Source organism: Astyanax mexicanus, chromosome 10, assembly GCF_023375975.1.
Source record: "Astyanax mexicanus isolate ESR-SI-001 chromosome 10, AstMex3_surface, whole genome shotgun sequence".
NCBI classification, from domain to species: Eukaryota; Metazoa; Chordata; class Actinopteri; order Characiformes; family Acestrorhamphidae; genus Astyanax; species Astyanax mexicanus.
Window position 1 is genome coordinate 27,715,574 of NC_064417.1, and position 18,434 is coordinate 27,734,007.

Sequence of the window (18,434 nt, forward strand, 5' to 3'; positions counted from 1 at the left end):
GTAAGTACCTGGAAGCATCCATCAAAGCCTCGGCATTCGAGGAGCTGAGGCATTTTTAGGATTGTTGGAAAGGTATCCCAGGAGGCACCTCGGGTATCTGCCTGAGAGAATGCTAAGGGTGTTTAAAGCTACATCAAGACGAATGCCAGGTACTTTGAAGAGTTTAAAGAGGTATAGTTATAATAGAGAAGAAGTATAGGTCTTTTTTTTGGTCCTGGCATGTGCTTTGTATACCTTATCTCATGTTTTTGGCTTGTTTTCTGTTTTACAAAATGTGTAAAAATGTGAAAACAAGGATATCTCTTGAATGACTGGGTACAGTGGGTGCACCACACTATTTTGCTGGAGGCATTGCTGGAGCATCTCCAGGCAGCACGGCGGATGGATTCAGGCTAAAGTGATGATTAGCTGTGCTGGACCAGTCCCCAACAAAGATCTGACATTTTCACCCTGCTGTCAGAGCTCATCCACATCACCACAGCCTTAAGCCTCCTCTTCCTGTGAAAGCACCCGTTAGTTTCTGAGTGGAACGGGCACCATGTCCTGCCCTTTATGTCGGTGGTAATTAGCCAGTGTCAGTCTCAATAAAACGTGGATGTATAGTAACGTTCAGCACTTCATAAAAGGTCACATAATCACAAGATCGCATGCCATTCTTGTCATAACATGTACATTGAGCAAAACTGTGCAGCAGGGCGCGGGAGGTTGACAGGGCTGAATGGTGATAATAGCTGGTTAGAGGTCATTTCCTCTGAATGCGCTTGGTATTTTGGTGCAGTGTAACACACAATACTGCATTTTTCACATGAAGAGAGATGTTTTGCCCGGCGGCAATTGATGTGCCACAGGTTAAGGGTTCTGCAATGTTCTATCAGAGCTATTGTCTGGACATTTGCAGGGGTTTTGTGGGCAGCAGAGAGGTAAAACTTACATGATTACACATTACATATACTCTACAAACTGTGAGTACAGTAGCAGGCATCCCACCTGTCCCATGACTTCTGTTTTTCTCTATCATATTGATATCAGCTTCTTGATGTTTGCAAAATTGTATATTGTGACATGAGGATGTGGTGGAAAGGTGGGTTTTCCCCACACCAGGATGCGCAGCCCCGGTTGGTCCCAGCTGGGCCTTGTTGGACAGATTGATTGAGTAGCCAGATGGCTTTCACTTGATGGTGAGAGGAAGGCTGAGGCAACACAGACCCACAAACACTAGTAAAGCGATTAGAGTCTCACTTAACAAGTCCCACACCTCAACAAAAAAAGGGCAATCAGCTTGCTGGTTTTCTTATAAGTGAAGGAGGCTTTAGTGGGAAAAGCCAAAGTCCTCATAGGCTAGTCTGTTCACTCTAATTTTATCCGTAAACAGGAGCCATGTTGAGCATCATGAAAACTCCCATTCATATTTCAAGTGCAGTAACCAGAACAAGTAGCCAAAAAACGTGAAGCCTGATGCAATGCTACGATTAAGACAGTGAGAATAAAAAAAAGAAATTATGGATAAAACAAACGATGAAGTCAATTGAATAATAATAATAATAATAACAAAAAAATATATATATATATATATATATATATATATATATATATATATATATATATATATAAACAAAGAAGAGAAAAAAGCTAATAGAAAGCCAAGCAAAAAAAGGTTTTAGCAGTTTTTCAAAGCTAGTAACACTAGATGCCTAATATATTCATATAGGTAAAGAGTTACAGATTTTTAGAGCGTAAAAACAGAGACTTGGTACTATGTTTTCCTACATGATTTCTTTTGCTAAATTATCTTAAAACTTAAAAATTGTTGCTATGACTGTTGCTAATGCTTTTAAGTTGGATTTTTACAGTGTACACAATATGAGCCAGGTGTTTTTTAATGTAATGGTTGATATATTCATATCAATCCCAGACAAATCAATCTTTCAATCACACTTTTTTGTAGTTACTCCACTCAGCCTTGTTTTGTTTTGTTTTGTTACAGAATTTATTGATTTTTTTCTTTTTTTTTTCCGGTCTGATATCAGATCCAGCATTTTTTGCTGATGGTGTTGTGATACTAAAACATGGATGAGATTGGCTACAGATACAGATCTCTACTGCAAAATTACTGGAATTAGTGTTTTTTGGAAAAACTAAATACCAATATATTGCTAGTGTTGCTTGTTGGTGAATTGACTCCATCGTAAAATGAACATTTTTAAACCTGGTAAACTGCTTTCTTCTATATGCCTGGCTTTTGGAACATGTACTCAACGCGAACGTTTAAGGATGAGATACCTTCGGGGTCTGATATTCTATTATTCCCCTTGAGTAACCAATGTACTGAAGTTCTAAAAAAAGATATGGCGTAAGACTGTAGCTGCACAGAACATGCTGGCTATCTAAGGCTGGGAGCAGCAAATCAAGGTCAAATCAAGGCAGGATAGGCTCCTCAGTCGGCTTGCCGCTGTGCCTTGGAACATATTTGCATAAAGGCATGGTGTTTTATGGAAAGCAGGGTCTGTAATGGAGCGTCTCAGTAGAGCCAGTTAAGTACAGTTATTGCTTATGTTTAAGGCATTTTAAGTAGGCATTGCACATCTGAGAAAATGTGGTTGAGCTGTGATTCTGCTTAAAGTGCAGTAAATCAGGTTTTCTGTGCTGTGCTGAGTGGTTTCAGATTCAGCAGCTAAAAGCAAAAACTGGGTTCGGTTTCCTCCAGAGAACAAACAGATTAAATCCTTGAAACTGTCTTCATTAGAGCCGGACAAATTGCGGATCAGTGCAGAGACTGGCAACCCGTGTACTAATTATATCTAGTGCTAAACAACCACAGCTAGTACAGTCATATTGATGGTCTTCACAACACTTGTAGATCCGTTCTGTAAACTACTGGGCAATAAGCAATCCATGCAAGTCACTAATTACATAGTATGTGTACTTTTGACCCATAAAAGCCCAAACCCATTTCTGAATATTAACACCAATTTTAAAATTGCAGTTAATTGAAGTGAGGACACGTGTAAATATTTTAAGGTTAAATGTATGATGCAACATAAATGACACAACAACAGTTTCCTAACTAATGTTAATATTTTGTTCTAGAAATCAGGTCAGAACTAGTTTAATGAAACTATTAAATGCTTTAATTTTAATTAAAGCATTTGAATGGTTAAATGGTTGGAACAGACCTGTAGAAGCAAATCATACACTGCTACAAGTAGCTAGTTTTATCTCCAGAACTAACTCAGCACTCCTACTTCACTCCACTGCTCATTGAGCTCCATTCCACTGCTCATTGAGCTCCATTGGCTACCAGTTGCTGCTCGTATTAATTTCAAAGCTCTTACAATCGTCTACAAGGTGATGACAGAACAGGCTCCTTCCTACCTGCACTCACTCCTGAAGGCTTACGCTACCTCCCGGCCGCTGCGCTCCTCAAATGAACGCCGCCTCGCTTTGCCAAACAAAAATTCACACAAAGCAATCCAGACTGTTCTCATACAGAGTTCTTCCCCAATGGTGGAACAAACTACCTTCCACTACCAGATCAGGAGAATCTCTCTATCTTTAATAAACTCCTGAAGACAGAGCTCTTCAAAGAGCACTTACTCTCTTAACACCTCTAACACACTAACTACTTCTAACCTCATTTCCTTCTTCCCCTCCTTCACTCCAGAAAGTGCTGTGAGGAAATTTACACAGCTTTTTTAAGAGTTGTGAGTGACAGGCAAGGTCAGTAACAAAATGGCAGCAAATGTACACAACATAACAGAAAATAGTCAGGCGAAGCAGGGTCATGCATGGTAAATCCAGCAAAAAAACAAAGAAGGCAAAAGAGGAGACAAAAATACAAAAAGATCGACAACAGGTAATCAGTAGAATGGGCAAGGCAAAAGATGATAAATGGAGATACAAAAAAGGTTGGCAACAAAAAGACAAAAACAAAAGAACACGTCGCAGAAGAGCTAGATTCTAGATTTCATACTCAGCACTAAACTGAGCAAACATAGGGGTATATTTACTAGGGAGGACAGGTGGAACCAATTAGTAGCTTGGAGAGCGGGAACGCTGAAGTGTCATATGATCAGTGGAGTCAGGGTTGTCTGGTGTGGGTGCATGCTGGGAAATGGAGTCTTTAGAGAACAGTTTATAGTCTGGAAAAGCAGACTGACAGCATCAGGACTAACAATATTTCACTATAGGTTATTTTGGGTTGATATGTTTGTTGTGTAGATACCCACTATTCCTGTAAAAGTGTGCCACATATTTAAGCAAGATTAGTGTGGTTTTGTTTTGTACACTTTTTGTTTTGGAATTTTCACATGTGAATAAATGTCCTGAATAAATGAGTCCACGCCATGGACCAATTTTGGGCTTGTATGGGGAGAAGCTCATTGTTGTTGGTTTGTTTCCACAAACAAGATTTTTTTTTTTCCAAAGTCTTGGATAGAGAAGCCATGTTGAGCTTCATGAGAACTCAATGTGAAGATCTGCGCAAGTGCAGTAACCAGAACAAGCCGAAAACATCAAACCTGATGCAGAAACATGATGCGAAACCAGATGCAATGCAATAATTAATATTTTGTTCTAAAATCAGGTCAGAAAAATATTTTCATTAAAGCATTCGAATGGTTAAATGGATGGAACAGACCTGTAGAAGCAAATATTACACAGCTAAAAGGAGCTAGTTTTATCTGTAGAAGTAACCCAGCACTCTTACATTCTGTGAATAAGGTGAGATGAACAAATTCACGTTCACACACTGTCCTGCAGTGATGCTCTCAGGATGTTTAGTATATGTTACTATGTAACTTTACACGGCTTTTAAAGGGTCTGTGACACATATGTGTCACACAGGCAAGATTAAGGACAGACAAAAAAAGTGCTTTTTAAATTTACTCATGTTATTTTTGCCTGATGTTATTATTTTTTTTAGTCTTAAAAATGTAATTATGACAAAATTGCAACAAAAAAAAAAAAGAAATTTGTAGGGGTGATTACTGTGATGAACTTATGCTTTAAAGCAGAAGTAACTCTTGTTCTTTCTCATTTTTATTCCTTGGCTTTTAACCAAATTTGAGACTTTGTTCTTGTTTTATTTATTTATTTATTTTTATTTCTGTTTTTATTATTTTATTTTGTTTTACTTTACTTAGCTCATATATTTATCTAATACTATTTTTTTATTGATATCTATATTTTAATTTGTCTTATTGTTTCTAGTGTTTTGTTTTGTCCTATAGTTTGCTATGTACAGCACTTTTTTGCAGCTGGTGTTTTTTTTAAGTGCTCTATAAATAAAGTTGAGTTGAGCTGAGTTGACTTTCTTTCCTGGGGCTGTCCTGATGAGAGCCAGTTTCATCCTAATGTTTTTGAGGGTCTGTGCGACTGCACTTTCGGTCACTTTTAAAGTTCTTGAAATGTTTCCTTTGTTGAGTAGTTCTTGCCATAATATGTATTAGAACATTCATTAAATAGGGCTATTCACAATTTAAGGTGTGTCCAAATGTTTGACTGGTACTGTATATTTATATTAGTATGTTATTGCTGTCACACAAAAACCTCAGATTTCCAAAATGCCATCTTTTCACAAAAGCGTAAAATACTTCATAACCTTCAGTGGAATCATTTTAGATCATGTTTGATGGACACGGTATTTAGGAGAACTGCGAGTAGCTGTGAGGTGCAATCAGAAAGTCTGACAGCGGTACTTCTCACCCTCACAGCAGCATGAGAAAAGCTCTGCTGTAGACCCTCCGCCTGTCCCTTCACTGTAGGGGACACGGTGTACAGACCCCGATCCAGCAGGAGCTTTGTGTTGCTGCAGCTGCTGTTTAACAGCTTATTACCTAAAATTATACCAGAGCAGAGAAAGATATCTCTCCCGTGCTTCTGAGAACATCAGCTCTTATCTTCAGAACACCCAATTAGCACGCTAATGCTCTGCCACCCTCAGGTGCTCTCAGACCAAATTGCAATATTTTGATTGACTCTCTCTAAAGGGTAATTATTCATACCCAGCTATCCATTTTCCCCAATTATAGATGCTGCATTCGGCACAGTTCTGTCACAGAAAGTGTAAATATTTCATCATCAACATTCATTTTGTCATTGCTGACAGTTTTTCAAATGTTTAATTCTTTCTGCATGTGTGTCGTACGGTGGCCGAGAAAGCCCAGCGCAGTGCAAATTGAAAAGCGCTGCAAAAGCACAAAACACATCCATCAAAATTACAACACAGGCGCAGCAAATAGAAAAACGCGCTGCAAATAGAAAAACGCGCTGCAAATAGAAAAACGCGCTGCAAATAGAACCACAACACAACGGAAGTGAGTCACAACTAGGGCTGCCACAAACGATTATTTTTATAGTCGACTAATCACCGATTATTTTTTATGATTAGTCGACTAATCGGATCATACGTTAATTGAATATAAAACACAGTTTATCACAATAGAATGCAGCTGCTATTATACAACCAACATTAGATTTCAGCTATATGCTAACTAAAAATAAAAACAATTAAAATCATAGTTCATTAAACCTTTAATGAAATATGCAGCTTGTTGTAACAGACAATTATTTTACTGTTTAGCATAAAGTGTAAACAACTGTGTAAAATAAGGATAAGGCACTGGCATTTATGAAACATCTCAACTGTGAGGTTGTTTGAACTATTATGAAAAAAAAGTATATTAATAAAAAATGCCTCTCTGTCCAGATATTGTGTACATTACCGTACACAGGGCAGCGGTCTGCACAGATCTGATTGGCAGAGGAGAGCGTTTGGTGATTTTACACCACACATGACTGATCTGTGAGTTTACTGCACCGAAAAGCACTGAAAACAGAAGCCACTGTCAGAATGAAATCCTTCTCTGTAGTTTATCGGTTTGGGACGGCATTTGTGACAACGTCTGGGTCTGGATCCGGATCGCGGTCCGCCTATTAGTGACCTCTGTTTTAAAGCTATCAAGATGAGTAAGTTAAGTACTAAGTTAACGCTCTGTTTACGCTAATTTTAGCAGCTAAATAGCAATTTAGCTTCTTCGTCATTTAATCAGCCACAACATGCCTCCTTTTCAGGTGCTCGTGCATCGCGGTTGTGCTGCCGAGGAAGGCAAGTTCTTCATTGCAGATATTGCATTGCACGCGTTTCACTTTTATTTTCTTGGTGATCCCACACTTTTGAGTTCTGTAGCGGGGTAGCCATGAAACCAGAGCCTGTCTGTATAATGTCCTGAGATGTCGTCCACTACCTACCCCGGTTTCCACTACTGCGCATGTGCGTCCAGGACAGAAAGGCAGTCGCAGCAGTTTGGAGAGAAAAACAAAGAAAAAAAAAAAAAACGACTAATCGACTATTAAATTAGTCGTCGACTATTTTAATAGTCGACATAATCGTGACTAGTCGACTAATCGTGGCAGCCCTAGTCACAACACAACGGAATTTTCCCGGGGGACCTGAAAAGATGCTGTACCAGCTGTATACAAAGGACAATAAGTGGCAAACAAGCTTCTGAAAAGTAAGTTATGTTTATTACCTGTGATTACCACGGTTGTGTGCATATTATTAAAAGTTCTGCTTCACAAAACGCCTTGTTTGCCACTTATTGTCCTTTGTACACATAGTGAAGTCCGAGACGTTACTGAAGACGCAGCTTAGCTGGTACAGTATCTTTTAAGGTCCCCCGGGAAAATTCCGTTGTGTTGTGACTCACTTCCGTTGTGTTGTGGTTCTTTTTGCAGCGCGTTTTTCTATTTGCTGCGCCTGTGTTGTAATTTTGATGAATGTGTTTTGTGCTTTTGCAGCGCTTTTCAATTTGCACTGCGTTGGGCTTTCTCGGCCACCGTAGTGTCGCCCTGTTGATGGCCTGCAGCTGCTCTTTAGATCTAGAAGTCATCCAAGCCATGTATTGTACACTGTAAAAAAAAAAAAAAGTAAAATAAATGTTTACAGTTTACAGTATTTTCCAAAATGTACAATTATGTTTTCTGAAAAAAAAAAAAAAAACTTAAAATGTCACACATAAACTGTCCTTTTTTAATGTGTCATTTGCTTTTATGACAAATTTCTATAATTCTATAAGTGGAATATGAGAAAATCCTTTTGTATTTTAACAGTTTTATCTGTGGATTCTAAGAAAACAAATGTTTTCTTTGTTTTTACAGATATTGTATATCACTGTTACAAAACAGTGTAGTGTAATTTTACTATATGTTAATACATTTTCTGTCCATTAAACAGAATGTCCTGTAATGTAGACTTACAAAAAAAAAAAAAATGTATTAGTAGTTTGTTTTTGTATTTTTTAAACAAGAAATAAAGAAGAGTTTTGGTGAGGTTAATTGGATGTTTTTTGGTAGTTGGGGGGCATAAGTATCAGTATATGGTCTGCTTAATTAATGTCCCAGAGGTAAGCTAGGGTAAAAGGCCTGATATTAACATCTTCTTAAAATTTAATATATATATATATATATATATTTTTGTCTGCATTGTAGATTAATGCTAAAGTAATCCAAACTATGAAGAGAAACATATGGAATTATTTAATAAAGAAAAAATGTTAAATAAACCAGAATATATTTTAATCTTAAAAGTTTTTTGATAAAGAAAATAAAGAAAAAATACTTTAAGATTCATGTTCATGTTATGTACTATCTTCAGCTTATTTTCCAGACTTGAGTGATGAAATTGGCCTGGTGTGGAACGCTACTGCCAGGAGATTTTAAAGTGCCAAGACCACTTTAGCTCTTTTAATTATAGATTAACTGAACACATCTAATTAGCATTTGCATTTTGTCTGTGCTGAGTGATAACACTTCCATTTCATCAGGACAGTTACCTGCCGACTCCTTCTCTGGCATTAAAAAAAAAGCAATAGGAAGAATCTGATTCCTGAGATTGGACTCTTTCATGAAATAACCTGAAAGTTTTATTTTTTTTTTCTGAAAGTGTTTAATGTGTTGCTCTTGAGGAATATTTTCCCATGAGTCATACAGCTCAGACCAACTTTAACAAGAGTAAGATGAGCACGAGGATTTGAGCACATTGTTATATGAAGATAACACACATAACATTATGCTACTGGGAATCAGTGTTCAGTAGAAGAGTAAAGATGACTTTGAATAACTTTGGTAAATTAATCATCAGAGTATTATCAGTGCAATCTACACAATTAAGAAGTGCTGTGAGTACTGTGCATAATTTGAAGTTTAATTTTTTTTTAAATTTATATTTAGTCAAAACAACTATTATCAATATAAATTCTTTATTTTTTTAATCTTTAAAAAAAAGCAAAAAATCAAGTGTTACAGGAGCCAAACACAGGACAGACAATCGCGGATATAAAACAGATTTATTTAATATAGGATTATGTTGATAAGAATGGTCAGGGGCAGGCAGGGTCAGTAACAAAATGGCAGCGTAAACAAACAACATACCAGAGGGTGTCCAGGCAAAAGAGGTCATACATGAGTAATCAAACAACAAGGTAAAGAGGGCAAGGCAAAGGGAAGGTCAAAAAACAAAAAAAGAAAATGCGAGGTAAAAAATGCTATACAAGATAGATTTAATACTGCCGTCTGGTGAATGGAAACGGGGGCTATTTATACTAATAAGTCCAGGTGTGAGCAATCTAATCTAAGCAAGGCGAAGCAGAACATCGATATGTGACGTGATGCATTCTGGGAACTGTAGTCTTTATTTGAACTAGAGTAACTGGCAGGCAGCCCGGCAGTGACAGGCCTGACATAGAGTAGCAAAACACAAAGACAGTATCTCCATTTTTACATTTGACATATTTACATTGACATATTACTAATCTGTCTGCTTTTTTTTATTATTATTGCATCATAATCAATAGAATAGAAATGCTTCACAATGACGTGTCTTTTAAACTGACTCCCATTGTTAAATGAGTTACCATGTTTTGAGATAGAAAGTTTTTTATGTTTACATTTACATTGTTTTATGTCAGTGATGATCTTAGCATTTCACTTTCATAAATTTAGGAGACAAACATGCAGACACAATATTTTGTTTTGCTGTGCTGCTGGTGTTGTGCCAAATTTAATTTTCCACCCAAAACCTGATTCCCCTTTATGTTCAGTTCTTTTTTTGTAACAGAAACTGAATAATGATAGCTATTTATATACAGAAGAAACAGGAATCACAAACATTATCTCACACATGAACGCAATGGGTGGTTGGATTCTGAAAGAAAGTCAGAATTTGGCACGGCACTGGTGCTGGCTGACGATAACTAAGCACATAAGCACATACATGCAGGCAAATAGACACATTACATCACAAGAAATCAGATTTGACTATTCACATTCATGTCACACTTCCACAATACAGATAAGACCACATATGATAGTGACTGTGATTTAAGATCACATTTAAACAGATCACATTTGATCAGATGTCTACACAACACTGGAGAATATCAGATCTGGGTCACATTAAGCCATTTTCCTTTTTGTCCTGGTAATGAGAATGTGGCCTAGATAGTGTTTTGGTGTTTTTGTAATAAGAGCACAATTTGGTTAAAACACATTTGCCTCTCAGTGCTGAGGTCTTGGGTTCAAGTCCCAGCCTGGTTGGAGCTTGTAAAGCATTTTTTGGTGTCTCGAAAGGTGACGGATGGATAGATGGATGGATGTATAGACAGACAGACAGACAGTTTAATAAGAAGTTCAGTCTATTGTTTTGTCTGTTGTTAACTCCACCATTTTTGTCTGAGTAATTCAATTGATTCTTTATCATTTTTATTGAATTCATGTCTAATATGTATTTTCTGAAGTTCTCTGATATAACAGCTCAAGTCTAATTATTCAGGTTAAATGTCCTTCCTTCTTTAAACAGCTATAACATGTATTTGTATCAGCTGCTTTATGAATTCATGCAACGCAACTATGTCTTAAAAACATTTGATACTGTTTTACTCTTATTCAGTGTGGACATACCTTTTGCTAATATTACTTTTATATTTTTTACACTTACTCCTTAAGTTAACTGATCATTTATCAGTTGTAAAATCTGTTATTTCACTTGTTTTAGTGCTTTTTAAAACATGTTAAAGGTTAGAGGCTACAAACTCAAACTATGCTCATCCAACACTTCTCAGTCTTGACCGTTTGCTATTTTATCAGCCATTGCTCATCATTCTCATGTAATAGAGCTAACGTTACCTCCATCACCTCAAAGTCCCTGTGTAATCCTAACTTTACTAACGTTACCTCCATCACCTCCAAGTCCCTGTGTAATCCTAACTTTACTAACGTTACCTCCATCACCTCAAAGTCCCTGTGTAATCCTAACTTTACTAACGTTACCTCCATCACCTCCAAGTCCCTGTGTAATCCTAACTTTACTAACGTTACCTCCATCACCTCAAAGTCCCTGTGTAATCCTAACTTTACTAACGTTACCTCCATCACCTCAAAGTCCCTGTGTAATCCTAACTTTACTAACGTTACTACCTGCTTACATGCTACACATTCCTGCTCAGTCTGTCCCTCAGTTTCTCCGTCACAAGCCCGCTCTCCCTGTCTGCTGCTTCTGTCTTTACCTACGGAGGACTCTATTGTAAAAATGGTTCTTTATGGAAATTAAATAGTTTTTCATGGCATCAGATTAGAGATCACTCATGTAAAGTACAGTACACATAAGTGTGTGGAAGGATGAATGGATTGAGGGATGAACAAATAGACCGAATTGAGTTTGAGTGGGAAGTGGCACTTGTTGCTGTTTTTGCTAGGAGTTGCTATCACTGCCTTGCGATGCTTTTATAACAGAAAATGATCATTTTCTGTGCTTAAGATTGATTCATTAATTGCAGAGTTCTTGATTGATGTGGTGAATTAGGTTTGTCAGAACAAAAGGGGATGAAGTAGCTTGTCATTGTTGGCCTGACAGTGCTAAACGCTGTGAACGTTTTTATGTCAAACTTTTCTTCCCACACAGTCATTTTTAATTGCCTATGAAATTTGTGATTCACCATGCCAGACCGCCCTCAAGACAATGCACCACATCTTAGAGGCTGATAGAGGATTTTTGAAGCACAGAGGGGTTTCAGAGACAAAATACTAGTGCATCTAAAAAAAACGTATTTTATTTCAGTAATTCAGTTAAAAATGTGAAACTCATATACTATATAGATGTATTAAACACAGAATTATCTATTTTAAGCATTTTTTTATTGTATAGATGACATGTCTCTCCAAGCCATCACTGATTGTAGAAACTTCACACTACACAGCTTGGACTGTGTGTCTCTCCACTCTTCCTCCAGACTCTGAAATTTACTGATGATCAGTGATGGTTTGGAGAGACATGTCATCTGCTGGTGTTGATCCACTGTGTTTTACTGTATCAACTCCAAAGTCAGTGCAGTTTTTTCCAGAAAATCTTACAGCACTTCATGCTTCCCTCTGCTGACAACTTTTATGGAGATGCAGATTTCATTTTCCAGCAGGACTTGGCACACTGCCCACACTGCCAAAATATTATATAATATGTTTTGGGTTTTCATTGGCTGTAAGCCATAATCTTTAACAATAAAAAAAAGAAATAAAACGTTAAAATAAATCACTCTGTGTGATACATCTATATTATATACAAGTTTTTAAACATTTTGAACTGAATTACTGGAATAAAGCAACTTTTCAATGATTTGTGATGCACTAGTAGAACTTAAGCCAACAGAAATGAAGACGAGCTAAGACTGTTAACATGTTGCCATAAAAATACATTGTAATCTTTTTTGTCTGTTTTAATTTTTATTGTGTATACTGTACTTGATTCAGTGTTTATTTATTTATTTATTTTTTTGGGTTGTTTTGTGTTTTTTTTTTTTTTTAATTTAATTTACTTTCTAAAAAGTTACATGATACACTGTACTTTAAGTACTTTAACTGTAACAGTTGTTTTTAACACACTTTGCTAAAAACATACAAAAGTACATTTGGAAATAAGTATTTTAGAAGTATATTGAATTACATTAAAATAAAGGGGAATTTAATTTTAAGTGCATGTCTATTTTTTAAATACACTATATTGTACTAATTGTAAAAAGTATGATCAAAGTTTACTTTCAAACATTTGATGAAAGCATAATATTAATGTACTTTTTATATATGTAATGTAAGTGCATAAATCAGTATATTTACATCAATCAGACATTTCTCAATGTGTTTTAAGTACAGGTTTTGGGGCTCTCGGTAAATGTAAGACTAAAATTGCTGAAATAATTGTATGATCTAAAATTGCACTTCTGAGCATAATATTAATGTACTTTTAATATATTTTGAGTAAGTTTATAAATCTGTTAGTATATTTACATCAAACAGATATTTCTCAATGTGTTTTAAGTAGAATAAAGTATAAAACGCACACACATTCTATACAATTTATGCTCTATTCTGTTCTTTATTTTTTACCTCTGACCACTTTTTTGAGAAAATACAACACTGGCCATGATCAGCATTGAGATCCCAACCTAACTCCCAAAAGTAACAACAGGTCAAATATAGTGTAAGTGACCAATTAAGCTAAAAGCCTCTAAAACAGTGGGGCTCTCAGCTTATGATTCAGCAGGGTAATTGAGTAACACCACTGGAAATCCTCTGCATTAGGAGACTAATTAACACTTCTGTGGTGTGGTGGGAGGCCATGATGGATGGTTAATGCCCACAGCTACTGTGACACAGTTTGAGAAACCCAATGTGGTCACTGAACTAATTAAACCACTTCTTTAAATATGTGAAATTAAAGAAAGGTTTCTCAGCTCAACAGTGACTAATCCTGGTCCTAGAGAACACCCTCCCTCACAGTACCCTCATCTCATAAAATGTTGGTTAATTAGCTGATTAGCAGGATGAGTTGTGTTTAAGGATGCACCATATATTTGGCAACCGAACAGCATTTAGGAGAGCTGAGAAATGGCAGGTATAAGTTACTTTTAAACCTGCATGAATGTAATTAAATAAAACATGCTCTGTTTACTATGTTTACTGTCTCTTTACAAGCTAGCTGTTTGTGGCTAAAAAGACACTATAGAAGAGTTTTAGAAGGCTAGGACAGTAGCGTTAGCTTAACCACCTAGCTGAAAACTGAGCATAGAATGCCTTAGCATCTGTTTGTTTACCAAATCCCTTATGATTTAATTAGCACTACTAAGGTTTTAGATTTAGATGCACTGTTGAGGTAAATGTATGATTAGAATAGCACTACTGAGGTAAATGTACAACTAAAATTGCACTGCTGAGGTAAAATTAAGACTTAAATTGCACTGCTGAGGTAAATGTATGATTAGAATAGCTTTACTGAGCTAAATGTATGACTAAAATTGCGCTGCTGAGGTAAATGTATGATTATAATTGGACTGCTGAGGTAAATATATGATTTGAATAGCCCTACTGAGGTAAAGTCAAGACTAAAATCTCACTGCTGAGGTAACTGTATGACTAGAATAGCACTACTGAGGTAAATCTAAGACTATCATTGCACCATTGAGGTAAAGGTATGATTGGAATTGCACTGCTTAGGTAAATTTAAGACTAAACTTGCACTGCTGAGGTAATTGCATGGCCAAAATTGCACTGCTGAGGTCATCGTATGATTGGAATAGCACTACTGATGTAATTTAAGACAAAAATTGCACTGCTGAGGTAAATGTCTGACCAAAATTGCAGCACTGCTAAGGTAGTTGTATGATTGGAAAAGCACTACTGAGATAAATATAAGACAAACATTGCACTGCTGAGGTAAATGTACAGCTAAAAGAGCACTACTGAGACAAATTTAAGACTAAAATTGCTCTGCTGAGGTAAATGTGTACGTAGAATAGCACTACTGGCATAAATCTATGACAGACTACACTCCCTTAATATTTGTAATTTCTGATTTAAATTTGTGTCTAAAATTGCAGTGCTGAGGTAGACAGCTAGCTAGCTAAATGTGTGACTACATCAGCATTGCTGATGTAAATTCGTGAGTAAGATAGCACAGCTGAGGTAAACGTATCGTGCGTAGAGTTGCTTTGTCTGCTGGGATATTACAAATGATAAATGTTTTATAAATATATATTTTTTAAATTGTAGTGTTGTTTTTAATTGCTTTTTAATGCAAATTTAATGAAAACCTGTGAAAAAAGCATGTTGGGTATTTAGTGTTTGGTATGGTAGGGTCCGCCTTTGGATAAATGTTTTCATTTTCATTTTGTTGCATCTCTGGCTGTGTTTGATGAAGACTAAACACTAAAATGTGCAGGACAAGGGGTAATTTTTTATAGGTCCAGGGTTGTGAATCGACCGTCACCATACAGCTTTTCCTTCTGTTGGTACATTTGTATTAAAGACGTCCCTCTGGTGACTCAGGATTTTCCATTAAGCATTAAGGTGGGTTAATAGTGAAAAAGGCCTCTTTCTTGGCTTTTTCGTGGTAAGAGCTGGAACCTGCTGTGTGGCATCAAGCGGTTCTGACCTTCCTCTTTAAACACCATTTGGGCTGAGAGACGACACACTGAGAGGCCTGGATTATTATTCAGCAGGGTTAATCACGTCACACCGTTGGACATGTTCAACATAAGGAGGCCAAAGTTAGCTTCCCCTGCAGGAAGCCAGGATGAATGTCACTGGGGATATTTTAACAGCATATTTTTAAAAAAAAAGATGTTAAGCCACGGTTTTAGAACAGGCAGCTTATATACAGTATTTTTGTCTGTGGGAAGTCTCTGAAGATTTTTTAAGCTTGTACTGATCCCGGCAAAGGAGCCGTTTCTCTAAATCACTTTACATTTATGTAGTAAACTCTTTGACTTATTTGAGAAGAATGAGGTTCTCTTGGGGGTCTAGAACTCTCCAGTTACTTCTTAAGCTCTGTAAACCGTTGCCAAGATGCTATTTTTGCATTCATACTCTACACAGGAAATTAATTCAGCTATTTCTACATGCCAATTACAAACTGATGGAATAAACTGAAAACAATACTCGCTTGTGTGTCTTGAGTGTTCAGTGTGAAAAATGTTTTCTGACAAAATTGAGAGTTCCTTTGGCTCAGCAGTGGTTTTCGTCTTGGCACTCCGCCATGCAGGCCATTTTTGCCTAGTCTGTTACTTATAGTGGAGTCATGATCGTTGACCTTAACCGAGACAAGTTAGAACTGCAGTTCTTCAGATGTTGTTGTGGGGGTCTTTTATTTTTTTACCCCTTGGATGAATCATCACTGCGCTCTTGGGGTAATTTTGGTCGGCTGATCCCTCCTGGATCTATCTCATTGACTTTCTTTCTCATTTGCTCCTAAATTTCTTTGGATATTTGCATGATGTCTAGCTTTTGAGTATTGTTTGGTCTAATTTGCTTTATCAAGCAGGTCCTATTTAGGTGATTTCTTAATCGAGAACAGGTGGGGTAGTAATCAGGCCTGAGAGTGGCTAAAGAAATTAAACTCCAGTGTGATAAATCAGAGTTAAGTTTTGTTTAAACATTTAAAAAAATGCATTTTGCATTTTATTTGACAAATATTTAAATTTATTTGATGATCTGAAACATTTAAGATCAACCAACATGCAAAAAAATAAGAAATCCTAAGAAGGGCAAACACTTATTTTCGCACCACTCCACACTGTACCAAATTGAAAACCTCTGGAATATAATCAAGAGGAAGAAGGATGATCACAAACCATCAAACCAAGCTGAACTGCTTGAATTTTTGCACCAGGAGTGGCATAAAGTTATCCAAAAGCAGTGTGTAAGACTGGTGGAGGAGAACATGCCAATTTGCATGAAAACTGTGATTAAAAACTAGAATTATTATAACTCAGGAGGGAGTGTATTTTGCTGCGGTTCAGATTAGACTGAACTCTCTGCCCAGCATCCTGCATCCTGACGCAGATTTCCTTCATGTTGGTTGTTTGTTCTTTTCCTCACTTTTGTCCTCTTCCATTTTCTCCTCCTTTTTCTTTTTGTCACAGCTTTTGTTTTTTGTTTCTAAAGATTTGTTAAAATTATCCTGAAAAATTCTCACCTGATTCAGCTAAAAGTGTGATTTAGAAAAGCTAACCAAGCCTATTGCAGAGAATGATATACAGTAGATGCGTATAGTTTAGTGTACCAGATTAATAGAAAGGCTTTCAGTTAGTAATTCCCAAAATGATCGGGTCTCAGCAAGCACAAAAACTGCAGAGTAAATATTAAAGAGTATTCCATGTCATTTTCATATTGAACTGTGAAATATTTCTAAACTGGAGACTTTAATTTATTCTGCTACCTTATGAGAATGTTCTTCACTGCTGTGGGATGAGAATAATGTCTGCTAATGACGTCTAGAGGGAGACAGATGGTGCTCTAAAAATGAACAATTCAGAACTTGATCAGGCTTAAAATAGCCAATAACCAATTTATAAAAACATGTCTGTATCTCATCTGACATCTTAAGGAAGTCCCTGGCTTTAACTGTAAGCAATCACTAGAGTTTGGGTTTGACCAATGTCAATTTTAACGTTTTTTTTAAATGTAGAAACTCTTCTTTTGGCTCTAGCTGGTGGATTTGTGTCACTCCTTTGCCGCCCATCTACAATTGGTTGATTTGTGCACCAGTCTGACATATTTTCTGTGAAACTGACCAATGGACAGCCAGGAAAACAAGAAGAACTTACTTTATTGTATCACTTGGACTGGGATTAAATGCAGCCTTCCCCTGTTTTTTTAGTCACTTCTTCTGCAAGGCAAAACATGTGGAACTGAAGTGTGATGAGACAACCTATCATTACCACCCCACAATTTTGGAAATAGAATGTCCCACTCTTTCTTTCTCCCGCTGAAACCTGTGTAAAAAGCTGTGTGAGACTTCTAGCAGCTAGCAGGTCATCCTTCCTCTTTACTGACCACTTTAAGAGCCTGAAGAGAGAATCCAAGAGAATATTTATTGTTATTCAGCAGGCTGAACGAGTCTCATAAAGCCATTGTGACAAGACTCTGAGAAGCATGGCTAAAAGAGGTGGTTTGGGATTCTGCGATGGAAAGGTCAGAAAGTCTTTGGCAACTTGGAAAGTTTTGGGCTGTCGTTATTGAAGGGTTCTTCTTTTTTGAAGCATTTTTCCGGAAGTGATTGACGAGGTACAACTGCTAAAGCCAGTCATTTGACAGATTCATTTGTTCAGCGCGTCAAGGAAGTCAAGGAAAAGGATCTGCTACCGGAATCGTCGCCATTTGCATGCTGATTGGCTCATTTCCTTTTCATGTCGACATTTCAAGGCGTCGAAGGCTGCGTGCATGCTGGCAGATGGGAGCTTTGGATTCAGTTACTGCTGCACTTTAGAAAGCACTGGCATGTATTAGTCAGTGGTTCCCTGAAATATTAACCCGGCGTCGAAAAATCCATTTATCACTTTATCAGACTCCACAAAATGACACTCAGGAAGCCACAAATTGAGTTTCAGCAG

General features: G+C 37.0%; 1 protein-coding gene across 1 annotated transcript in view; it reads left to right on the top strand.

The window, feature by feature from the left end:
* The window catches only part of rxfp1 (relaxin family peptide receptor 1), a 152,376-nt gene that overhangs the window by 74,367 nt on the left and 59,575 nt on the right, over nucleotides 1–18,434 (top strand). The window lies entirely within an intron of this gene.